General features: G+C 38.3%; 1 non-coding gene across 1 annotated transcript; it reads right to left on the bottom strand.

The window, feature by feature from the left end:
• Nucleotides 1–9,196: 9,196 nt before the first annotated feature.
• On the bottom strand, nucleotides 9,197–9,269 carry Trnar-ccu. Its single transcript has one exon. It is a non-coding gene; the product is annotated as a tRNA-Arg (tRNA).
• Nucleotides 9,270–10,437: the final 1,168 nt, after the last annotated feature.

The raw sequence follows: 10,437 nt of genomic DNA on the forward strand, positions 1-10,437 counted from the left end.
CCAGCCTCCCCTACTACATTGCCTCTACACTCTCTTCAACATTTTTATATAACCAAGATATACTTTTAAGAGACGATATGGATGCGCTAACATGTGAGGAGCGGGCGATACCACAGCTGTCAATCTAATCCGATCTGCGGCGATTATGGCAGACCAAAGTCATCTACGTAGTATAGAAAATTCATGCGTCATCATGTGGCAACGTAACATCAACAAATAAAAAATTCCAATGCCACTAAACGAAAAACTTTAATTACGACCTGAGTTAGAATATAAACAGGTAACCTAACCCAGGTCGTAACTTGTTTTTTTTATTTCGTGGATTTGACAAGTTTTTGATTTCTTAGTGATGATATATTTATATGTTTCAATTAAGAGGCAGATTTGTAAATAAACGAATCAGCTGTTAAACTAATATATATACCCTGACAACTCAGTTGTTGTGGTGGTATAAAGATGACATTAGCACAGGTAGTGTTGGTCTTTCAAAAAAGTCGAAATACCTACAATGATTATTGTCTAGCAGCTGCAAATCAGCGGATTCTTCTTTGATATCATTCATCAATTCGATACCCATTTGGTTTATTTTCTCCAGGCGTATCTTCTTTCCACATTTTTTATGTATATAACCAGAAGTATATATTTAACAAAACATTCCAGTCTATTTTCTACTTTCTACTTGTAAGTCTACCAATAGTTTCATCCCCCTGATCCAATGTGTTGGTCACAAACGAACTCACCATAAAAAATCAACACAAAAAAAAACACGGAAAAAGCGTATCATCCCACATATAAGGCAAAATCTAATTCTGTAAAACATTGTTTTCCGATTGTTGGAGTCACTGGTGGAGGATATGTCCACGGCTCAAATACAGTAGGCGAGTATCCGATGTCAGCAGTGCGTTGGAGAAAGAGTAGGCCGTTCGGGCGATGGGACGTGGGGAATGCGATGGCAACAGTGGAGGGACGTGGAGATTGCCGTTGTATGAAAAGGGGAGGGATTGCGATTTGCGGGGGGCGTTGTTGGGGCGAGGGGGGCATGTGATAACGGTGAATCGCCGCAGAGTGAGCGGTTGCGGCGAGGGATGACTCCGATGGGGGAGGGGGCGACGGAGAGAGTGAGGTGCGGAGTAAAAGGGACGGGAATCGAACACTGCGAGAGGCCATCCTCATTTGGAGGTACAGCACACAACGACACACGGCGATTGTGCGAACTAGGAGGCCTTTATTACTATTATTTAAGTCTATTGTACGAAATATCTCATTTAGTAATGTTCCACAAACTTTATCATTCCGACCCGATTAAACTTCAACCATAGATTCATTAATTCTCACTATAAATATATCGATGGCTAAGTTCTAACAACACGTATCAGGAATTCGGCCGGTTTGAGACGGGTATCTTAGACAAATAATGTAATATCATTAAAAAATAAAAAAAAGCAAAGAACAACTCTTTATTTGCAAATAAATGCTTCTTCTTCAGTTTTATGAACTTTTGGTTTTTAATTTCAGTGTGCAAGTAAAAGAAATTAATCGTTTTTTTGCTTTCCTGATAGGTTGCTATTTTTGAGATACGTTTTGTTAGAACTTAGCCACCGGTATGTGGTTCCACCAAGTGAAGACAGAGCACTTGATATGTAATATATAATTAAAGTGTTCTACCGATTAAGGTAGGTTTCCATGGATATTTCCGGAGCCTCACCTTCCTTCAAGCACTCCCCTCTTCAATTCACTGCAAGGCCTACTCCCTTTCAATCTATCTAAAAATCCTATTCTTTTCCTTCCCCTCCCTCGTTTCCCTATCATTCTACCCTCTAACACCGTTCTCGCCATCCCATCACCGCTTAGTATTCGCTCCATCCCTACATTCTGTCTCCTACGTATCTCATCTATAAGCTGCCTCACCTCACCCACCATATCCAGCACTTCTTCATTTCTCTTTCTTTCCGTCCACTTCACCTTCTCTATTCTTCTCCACGCATACATCTAGAAAGCCTCCAATCTTCTCTCGTCCTCCTTCCTAAGCGTCCACGTTTCCGCACCGTAAAGCGATACACTCACTGATCAGACTCTTCACTAACCTTTTCTTTGAACTCTTATATTGCGATCTTCTCATAAGCTCTTTCCTGTTCATGTACGCCTTCTTTGGTAACGTAATTATCCTCCTGATGTCCTTACTGCTGTATCCGTTTTCCTCTAATATGGTGCCTAAATAGATGAATTGCTAAATCTGCTCCAATTGGGCCCAAATACAGTGCAACTGCCACCACAGAAAATGTCGTGTTTTGCGTTTATATAATTAACTAAGATAATTATGAGCATTATAACCTGAAAATTTATACAACTGTTGCGGAAGCCTTTTATGACAACATAGAGACAAAATATTTTGATACATCCATTCATAATGTTACGACAACGCCCTAAATCAATGCATCCGTGCGGCTTCAGAAAAGTTATGCTGGTGATATAAAAAAACATTAAACTTATCGCCAAAATTGCGTTCTATGCGAACATTATCAGTGCCTCAGTCGCAGCAAGGTTTCAGTTTTACCTGGATACAACAATTTAAAACTCAATCCCTTATGATGTTAGCACTAAAGAATGAAACGTTAGCGATGAGATGTTTTTTTTTTAATATTACCAACACCCAAAATAAAGGTGAAGAAGGAAAAGGATTTTTTTTAGATAGAATAAAAAAGAGTAGGCCGTATTATGAATGGCTAAGGGAATCTGTACAGGGAAGGGAGACTGATACAATACTTCGTAAATTCTCCATGGAAACATACTCGATTAAATACTTTAATAACATGAACAAAACTCCATAACATTTCTGAAGTATTGCAGTTATCCAACTCTATGACCAAAAAGATAGCATCATGACAAAAAGGAGAAGCAACCAAGCTACACAAGAAGATTTCAATTCTTGGGAAAGGTGACAATTAAGGAAATGTTTCGGCAAACACGAAGGTGACCTTTCCTTGAAAGTGAAGAGGCAAGGCGGAGAGGAGGAACGGTATGGGAGGACCTTATGAGGGAAGGTGAACGGTGCGAATGCTAAAGTTCAAGAAGGTGTGAGTGCATCGCATTCATGCATTCATGGATTGGCACTGGATGTCGCGAAAGATGCGACACACTCCATGCATGCGAAACTCTTTGCAAAGGTTGAGAAAATCGGAGAATGAATCGGTCATAGTTCACGAAGGCGAGAGTAGAATGAAAGTCTCTCTATAAACAACTACATATGAAAAATGACTAAGGGACGCTCTGAATAACCCAATCACTGGAAAATTTAATGTCATTATATGATTAAAACAAAGACCTACAGAACAGGATTTACCGTAATCAATCATTTCAGTATTTTTAATGGCTGAGAACTCTTATTTTTATTACTTTAATTGGGTATGATTTAATGAAAATGAAAAAGCAGGAGCTATTTCCACAATTTTAAAATTTATTAATACTACCGGTTTACCTTTTCAGCATCATCAGGTACAAAAATATAGAATTAGGCCTGAAAATATAGAATAGTACCTGATGATGCTGAAAAGCGAAACCGGTATTAATAAATTTTAAAATTGTGGAAATAGCTCCTGCTTTTTCATTTTCATTATGTCACGTTTCCACTCCATCTCGCCTGAAACCTCAGACTATATGGGTATGATTTGATATACGACCGCAATAATCCTTGGTAAACCCAAATTGAATTTCTTCCATGCCCTGGTAAAGCCCTGATACAATCTCAAAGCAACCACTTACGACTTCGGCTGGACATGACGAAATCCAGTTAACACAAAACATAATTGCGCCATATATTATAATTGGCAATAAACCAGTGCACCTCCGGAGGTCATAGAATCGCACAAGCCTTTCCACCGCGGGAACGCGTTATGGTTGTAGCACAAGGAAAGGTATTTGATTATAGTGATATAAATTAACTTAAAAACTAACTTTTTAGACAAAACACCAAATTTTAAAGAAAATATCTCGCGTTCTAAAACAGTAAAAGGTGTTTTTGGGCACTCACGAACACAATTACCCCACTTAAAAACCCGCCAAACCTTCTCTATTACAATAAGACGAAGAAATTTGCGATTTCTATACAAGAATTTAATTCGCGAAGAATTCTCAGAGATTCTCGTGTGCATGAGGTGGTACGTGCGAGGACGGAGGGTTGCATCGGAGACTTCAATTTTCATGGGTCCAACCAACCCTCTGAGATTGCCCACCAATCCCACACTCCTCCTCCCTCATCCGCACCCCGCCTCCCAGAAAAAGTTGTGCTCGCCACCACAATGGAAGATCATCTTGCAGTCGTCATTCCTCCATCATCAAATATGCAGACGGCGAGGATTAGTTCTCGATGAGCTCCAGGCAACGATGCGAATTTCGGTCCGTCAAAGAAATACGCTGGGTTTATGTGCGGAGTGGGAGTGATGTTCCCCTTCCAAATTAGCCCATTAGCATGGCGTGCCGTAATCGCTAGTTCATTTGCTTCATTGGAATGCGCGGGCATGTATGGCGGAGCAAGATCGAGAAATGGGGGGAATCTTAGGTGGGCCGGACCTATGAAAGTTGGGTGGTAGGCGGAGCGTTAATCTCCAAGAAGAAGGTCCCCTACTCATTGGTGTAGCCAGGAATTTCGTTCGGGGGGGGGGGGGGGGGGGTCCAAACCCAGGGGGGGAAATTTTTGAAAAACTGTGTACTAAGTAGAGGGTTTCAACCTAATTTTAACACTTTTCATAATCGAAAAAACTTAATTTGTTAAAGAAATATTTTGTAAATTCTTGATTTTACAATATTTTGTTTTATTTTATGAAGAAAAATAGTTGTGTTCTTATATTTCGGGGGGGGGGGGGTGTCCGGACCCTTCGGACCTCCCCCCCTGGCTACGCCACTGTTCCTACTAAAAAAATAATACTTTGAGACGGAAGTAAGGGCTTATACTGAATTTCATGCTGAGAAAATAATGAATATCATCATGAATATTTCACTATTTTTGTAAAGCAATTAAAATACGGACCATTTAGGCTATCCATGACTGCCGAGGGAATATTCTCAATCGGCTAACTGATTAAGGACGGATTTGCAATCCCTCTGTTCCACCCTTTCTTACCTTCAACAATGGATTGGAAAGTCAAAGACTTTTGGTCGCTCATAAAAAAAATTGTGAGGAATGGAAAGTAGTAACGCGCACTATTATGTCGAAAACCTGTACGTTAAAGAATTCATAGTGTAATTTGCTCATGAATAAACCGTTTTCAGGTCATCATTTAATTAGATAAGCCTCTAATGAATTACAAAATTTAATTTAGCCTGTACCATGTAGAGAGAATGGTTGAGTGGTCGAAATAATTGAAAAACTGATGTTTAATTTTGCACGAACAGGGTGAGTCATGAAAATTAAGTGATGTAGCTGTTACGTTCCAAAATTTATTCAGTTAGCTACTTTGTTTTGAATTTCACGATTGGGAACATACATTACAATCTGAGAATATATAAAATAGCAGTATTTCATAATTATCCATTAACAAACTTCATGAGAATACTATCCAAGGTTAGCAAGGTATTACAGAGAGATGAAAATATCTGGACGTTATAACTACAACGGTTCTTTTCCAAGGTCGTTCACTCGTGCATAGGATTGACACAAGGAACTCTTACGTAATACAATACGATGCCAGTTCACATATCTCGCATAAAAATTAGCTCACTTCATTCACAGGCATTTGACACGTTCATAGGAAGAAGACCCTTGAGTCGACGTCGTAGCTCCAGTGTCTTTGAAAGTTCCAGTTGTCATGGCAGAGAAAAGTCTAAAGATTTTCGATTGTAAACTGTCATTTCTTTCGTGGTAATCAATCAACAAGCTTCACACAGGTTTCGGAAGCGACTTGATAGCTTTCCATTCTGAATTTTTTGTTTACATACTTCAATTGAAATACTATGGAGTACAACGTCATAAAGCCATAAAAGAAGTCAGCGTCCACCCGAATGTGTAATAAAAAATGAAATATAGCAACACACGGTTGCAACATAAAACGGTGAAGCCAGGTATGAAGCCCAAAGGTGACATTTACAAGCTTCATTCAATACAAGAACTGATTTCATTAAATGTAAATGATATAAACATTTGATTACGATGGGAATATCAGCGAGATAAAGTATAATGTAACTTATTATTGTTAATATGTGGATAAGAATTACAAAGCATGACTTTCCTGTGAGTAAATTTTTAATAAGACCGTGGCTTCACACAATAGTATTTTCTGGTGTGGTATCTTTTCACTTGTAAAGAAACTGATTTATCACTTTCAAATTGGGGGAATGATTCTACCGGTGAGTAATATATTTAATAGCGGCAATTAATAATGCTCCCGTGACCGTAAACGCGCGAAGCCCCGGGTATGGAAACAGGATTATCCAAGCCAGAACTGGATATTTGCAGCATCAGCCGAATATAAGAGAAAGGGCGAAAATGTTTACGTCACTGAAAAAACCTTGAACTTTTTGGGCAGTGAACGAAACTCCTCCGCACTTGATTTCAGAGGCTCCACTACAACTCCGGTCAACCAAACAAAATGAGCAGACCAGCAAAGTGCACTCGTTGTTAACTTTACATTGAAACAGAAGCACTATAAAGATACTGCAATATAAAACACTATGAATAAAATAAGCCTGCAGAGGGGGGAATCAAATCAAAATTCAGGACACACCATCGGTAGCTTTTGGAATAGAGTCTTAAGAAGAATACAAATGGAGAGTGGGAATCCAACGGTCCGCAGCTAAAATTCGATCGTCCTCCAGTCCAAAAATAGGTTCTAAACCAATTCCCCGACACCAGTGTCCGTATAAAACAAGCGGAAAGTCTAGATTCATGACATTTGTCTCGAGGATGAGTAACGAGTTGCTACCCGAAAAATCGGTAGAAATAAAGTCACGCGATGTAGAGCTAAAGAAGAGTTTATCACTTCAATTCACCCGGAAAGGCTAATTTTACAATATTTTGTAAATCTAGTAGTCCTACGGTTAAGAAATTTACGTTGTGAAACGGTTTTAGCGTGCTCCGCAGCAGGCTTTGCATTGGTGATATTATTTCCCTGATTTTTTTTTTAGGTTTCAAATTCATAAGAGGGAGATTAGGTACCATCAATTGATGCAATTAAGATACGGTGGAATAATGATAATTATCGTTGAAGGATAGGTGGAGGGTAAGAAAGTCAGGGTTAGGCGACGAGTGGAATACATAGATAGGGTAGGCGATGAAGCTTGTATGAAAACAGAAGAATTAATTGGGTGTTAGAAAATCAGCCGATATGAGAATTGAAGAGGGAGCTGCGTTACACCAATCTTAGGATTAATGGCTATTGATGATGAGCTCCTTAATTGCTGAAAGTCAAAGCACCATTAAAAAAAATAAACTTTCAATTCTGGGCCTATGCTTCATTCCTTACTGAAGTATTGCTTTCAAAAGGTTTGAAATAAGATCTCTCACTGAACATCATTCAGTCATATCGTCGTAATTAGAGTTAGCCCATTTCAATTACGATATATGAGATAGTATCTATTGGTTTGATCAATTGCTATATGTATCTCATTGATATATCAATCAATGATATAGCAATTGATGAAAGTTGTAAAACAGAAGAATTATGTAGGAGTCAAAAGATATTCCAATAGAAGAACTCAAAAAATGAGCGGAGAGCTGCGTTAAACCAACCTTAGGATTATTACTGCTGATGATGACGCAATATTTACCAGAATATTTAAGCATAGAAACGGTTTAACGGAGAAACTTATATCAGGAAGTACATCTAAAAATTACTGAAGCACTTCAATCGTCTCATTATACGATTTGGGCTGACAGACTGAGATAACACGGCGCTCCTCAATAGAAAGGGTGTTCCTTAGCTCCATGTAGTTTTTAAAAGGAATCCAAAGAAATTGATGAATAAATAAATTGAGTTATTTGTTGTGCTTCTGGCACAATATTCTTCGGATTTCATTGAAACGATATAATTCTAAAAGAGTTTCTGTATCCAGAGAATGCAGTCAGAACGGGACGAATGTATTCATAAATAAATGTACCAAAGGCAGAAATAGTTAGACAACTAAACGCATTTTAATGTTTCAGAAACATATTTATCCACTATTATCAATACCACTTTAATTCTGGGATTGCAGACGTAAAAAGACGTGGCTGTTTTCAAAGGATTGAAATTAATTTGCACTAAAATGGTAATACTACCTAGCGTTATTTGAATTATAATAACTGAGAGATGATAAATAATTAATTTAATAATTAACTGCTAACAATAAAGTGCATATATTAGGTGACCCGAAATCATATTCTAAACATAATTGAAAACCACAAATTGCTGCTGCACATCCCAGCGTACCACAGAAAATGATATTATAAATAATTCAAAATCTGCACTAAAACTGCGAACTGAATAATTAGCAAAAAAAATGATTCAAAATCGGAGCAAAGGCTGTAAAAAACACGCAGCTTAAACTGAACGACTTAATTTTATTTTTAATCACTCATTCTGTGCCTAAAAACGGATGACGTTCGAAAAACTGAGTATTTCAATGAAATGACTTATTAAACATCATCTGCACTTAGATTTCCTGATTAAGTAACACTATTCACGAGTTCGGATAATTATCAACCGAACGAGAAAAAGCTTAGTCGTAAGTAAAAGGTTCCAATTCTTATTCGATTCTATTTAGAAAAAATCGAAGTGTAAGGTCATCATTAATATTCGTATTGACTGATTTAAAAATCCAAGTACTTTTCAGCAGTCAATCGGCGCGATGTGAAAATTCAGCCATCAATGCCAAAAATTTCAGGATTTCATCACGAATATTTAATAGCTACTTATTTATGCTGCAATAAAAAGTCTATATTTGAAGGAAGACAAAAAAATGTAAACGGTATATCCCAAGTAAACATTTATGAGCACAAGCGTAACCCCTGACATAAATCTGATGAATTAAAATCGATGAATCATCAGTTCTACATAAATACAACGGCTTACAAAACAAGCGCCTAGGAGAATCAGGAGGGAAAAATACTACCGGTGGATCTCGATCCAACAACCCACGGTTCGGAGAACTAATTATACGTACCTAAATAAAAATACCAGCAACTCACCGAACATATGCCGTGGAGAATCAACAAGAAAAAAACTACTACCCTTGGTGGGACTCGAACCCACAATCCCCGGTTTAGGAGACCGATGCCTTATCCATTAGGCCACAAGGGCTTACGACACCTCCTTTCTCCCAGCGTCTTGTGTACAGTTCATTTGCACCTCGAACTCTTACGCATCGCTCATAGCCGCATTGCATTGAAAAGGAGAGTACCCAGGGAATTCCTTATCAAAGCGGATGAACCCCTCCGCCTCCTCGAACTATTTTGAAGTTAATGACCTAAGTGAGATCCCTACTGTGGAAAACCCCCGAAAACTTTCCCCTTCACCACTGGTCTCCCAAAGACTTTTTTCTCTGGCTACGGCCAAGTTACTAACAGGTGATGGCTCAAATCTCTCTTATTATTTTCCTGATCATCGTTAATTTCTTAGGCTCCGATTGACTTCACGTTCCATTTTATTGGACTAATTTGCATGACAATCTGCCGTAACTTCGGTGTGATAGGCTACAAGCCCCTACAAGCTAAAGCCTAAGCCTATTGCAAAACTTATTACGTAAATTCAAGAGCAGTTTATTTCCGATGAAATAAGCCATATCATACAAACGCCAAAATACTACGATAGATCAAATCACATAAATAAAATAAGAGAAATAGACTGTAGAACAGACAGATCCAGAATGTCTCTTTTTCCACGATTAATAAGAGACTATAACGGAAGCGTTTGGACTTAGAACTTAGAACAAATAGTTCAGTATTAGACTTGTACTTTAGCCTACTAACTTATGTGTTCCTTAATGCATGTTTCTGTATTTTAGTAGTAATTCTAACAGCATTTTCTGTTCCTTCTAGCTTTATTGGCCGATTGCCTTAATGAGTAATTGGCAAGTTTTGCCTTTGCATGAATTTGGAAGTATAATTTGTAAGTATGCGTAACACTTTTACAACGTCCGCAGTTCCGTGCTGGGCCACCGGGACGATACCCGGTGCACCCTCCTGCCAAGAAATCTTTGGCGCCCTCCTGTTCTGATACTGACAAATTTCACAGTCAGAATACCAACACTGAGCAGTTAACTTAATTTCAATTATAACTCATTAAACAGCATAATTAATACCGTCTTGAGCAATAAAATAATAATTTAAATTAACATATTTCAATCTAGTAAGATTCAATTCAATCTCAAGAGGGTAAGGAATAAATTTCAAAATATTTATTTGCTATATTCCAGACCCCTAGACCTCCCGGTAGTCCTATCCCTGCATAGTACTGGCGCTCACTGGTC

This window comes from Ischnura elegans, chromosome 3 (genome assembly GCF_921293095.1).
Source record: "Ischnura elegans chromosome 3, ioIscEleg1.1, whole genome shotgun sequence".
In the NCBI taxonomy this organism is placed as follows: Eukaryota; Metazoa; Arthropoda; class Insecta; order Odonata; family Coenagrionidae; genus Ischnura; species Ischnura elegans.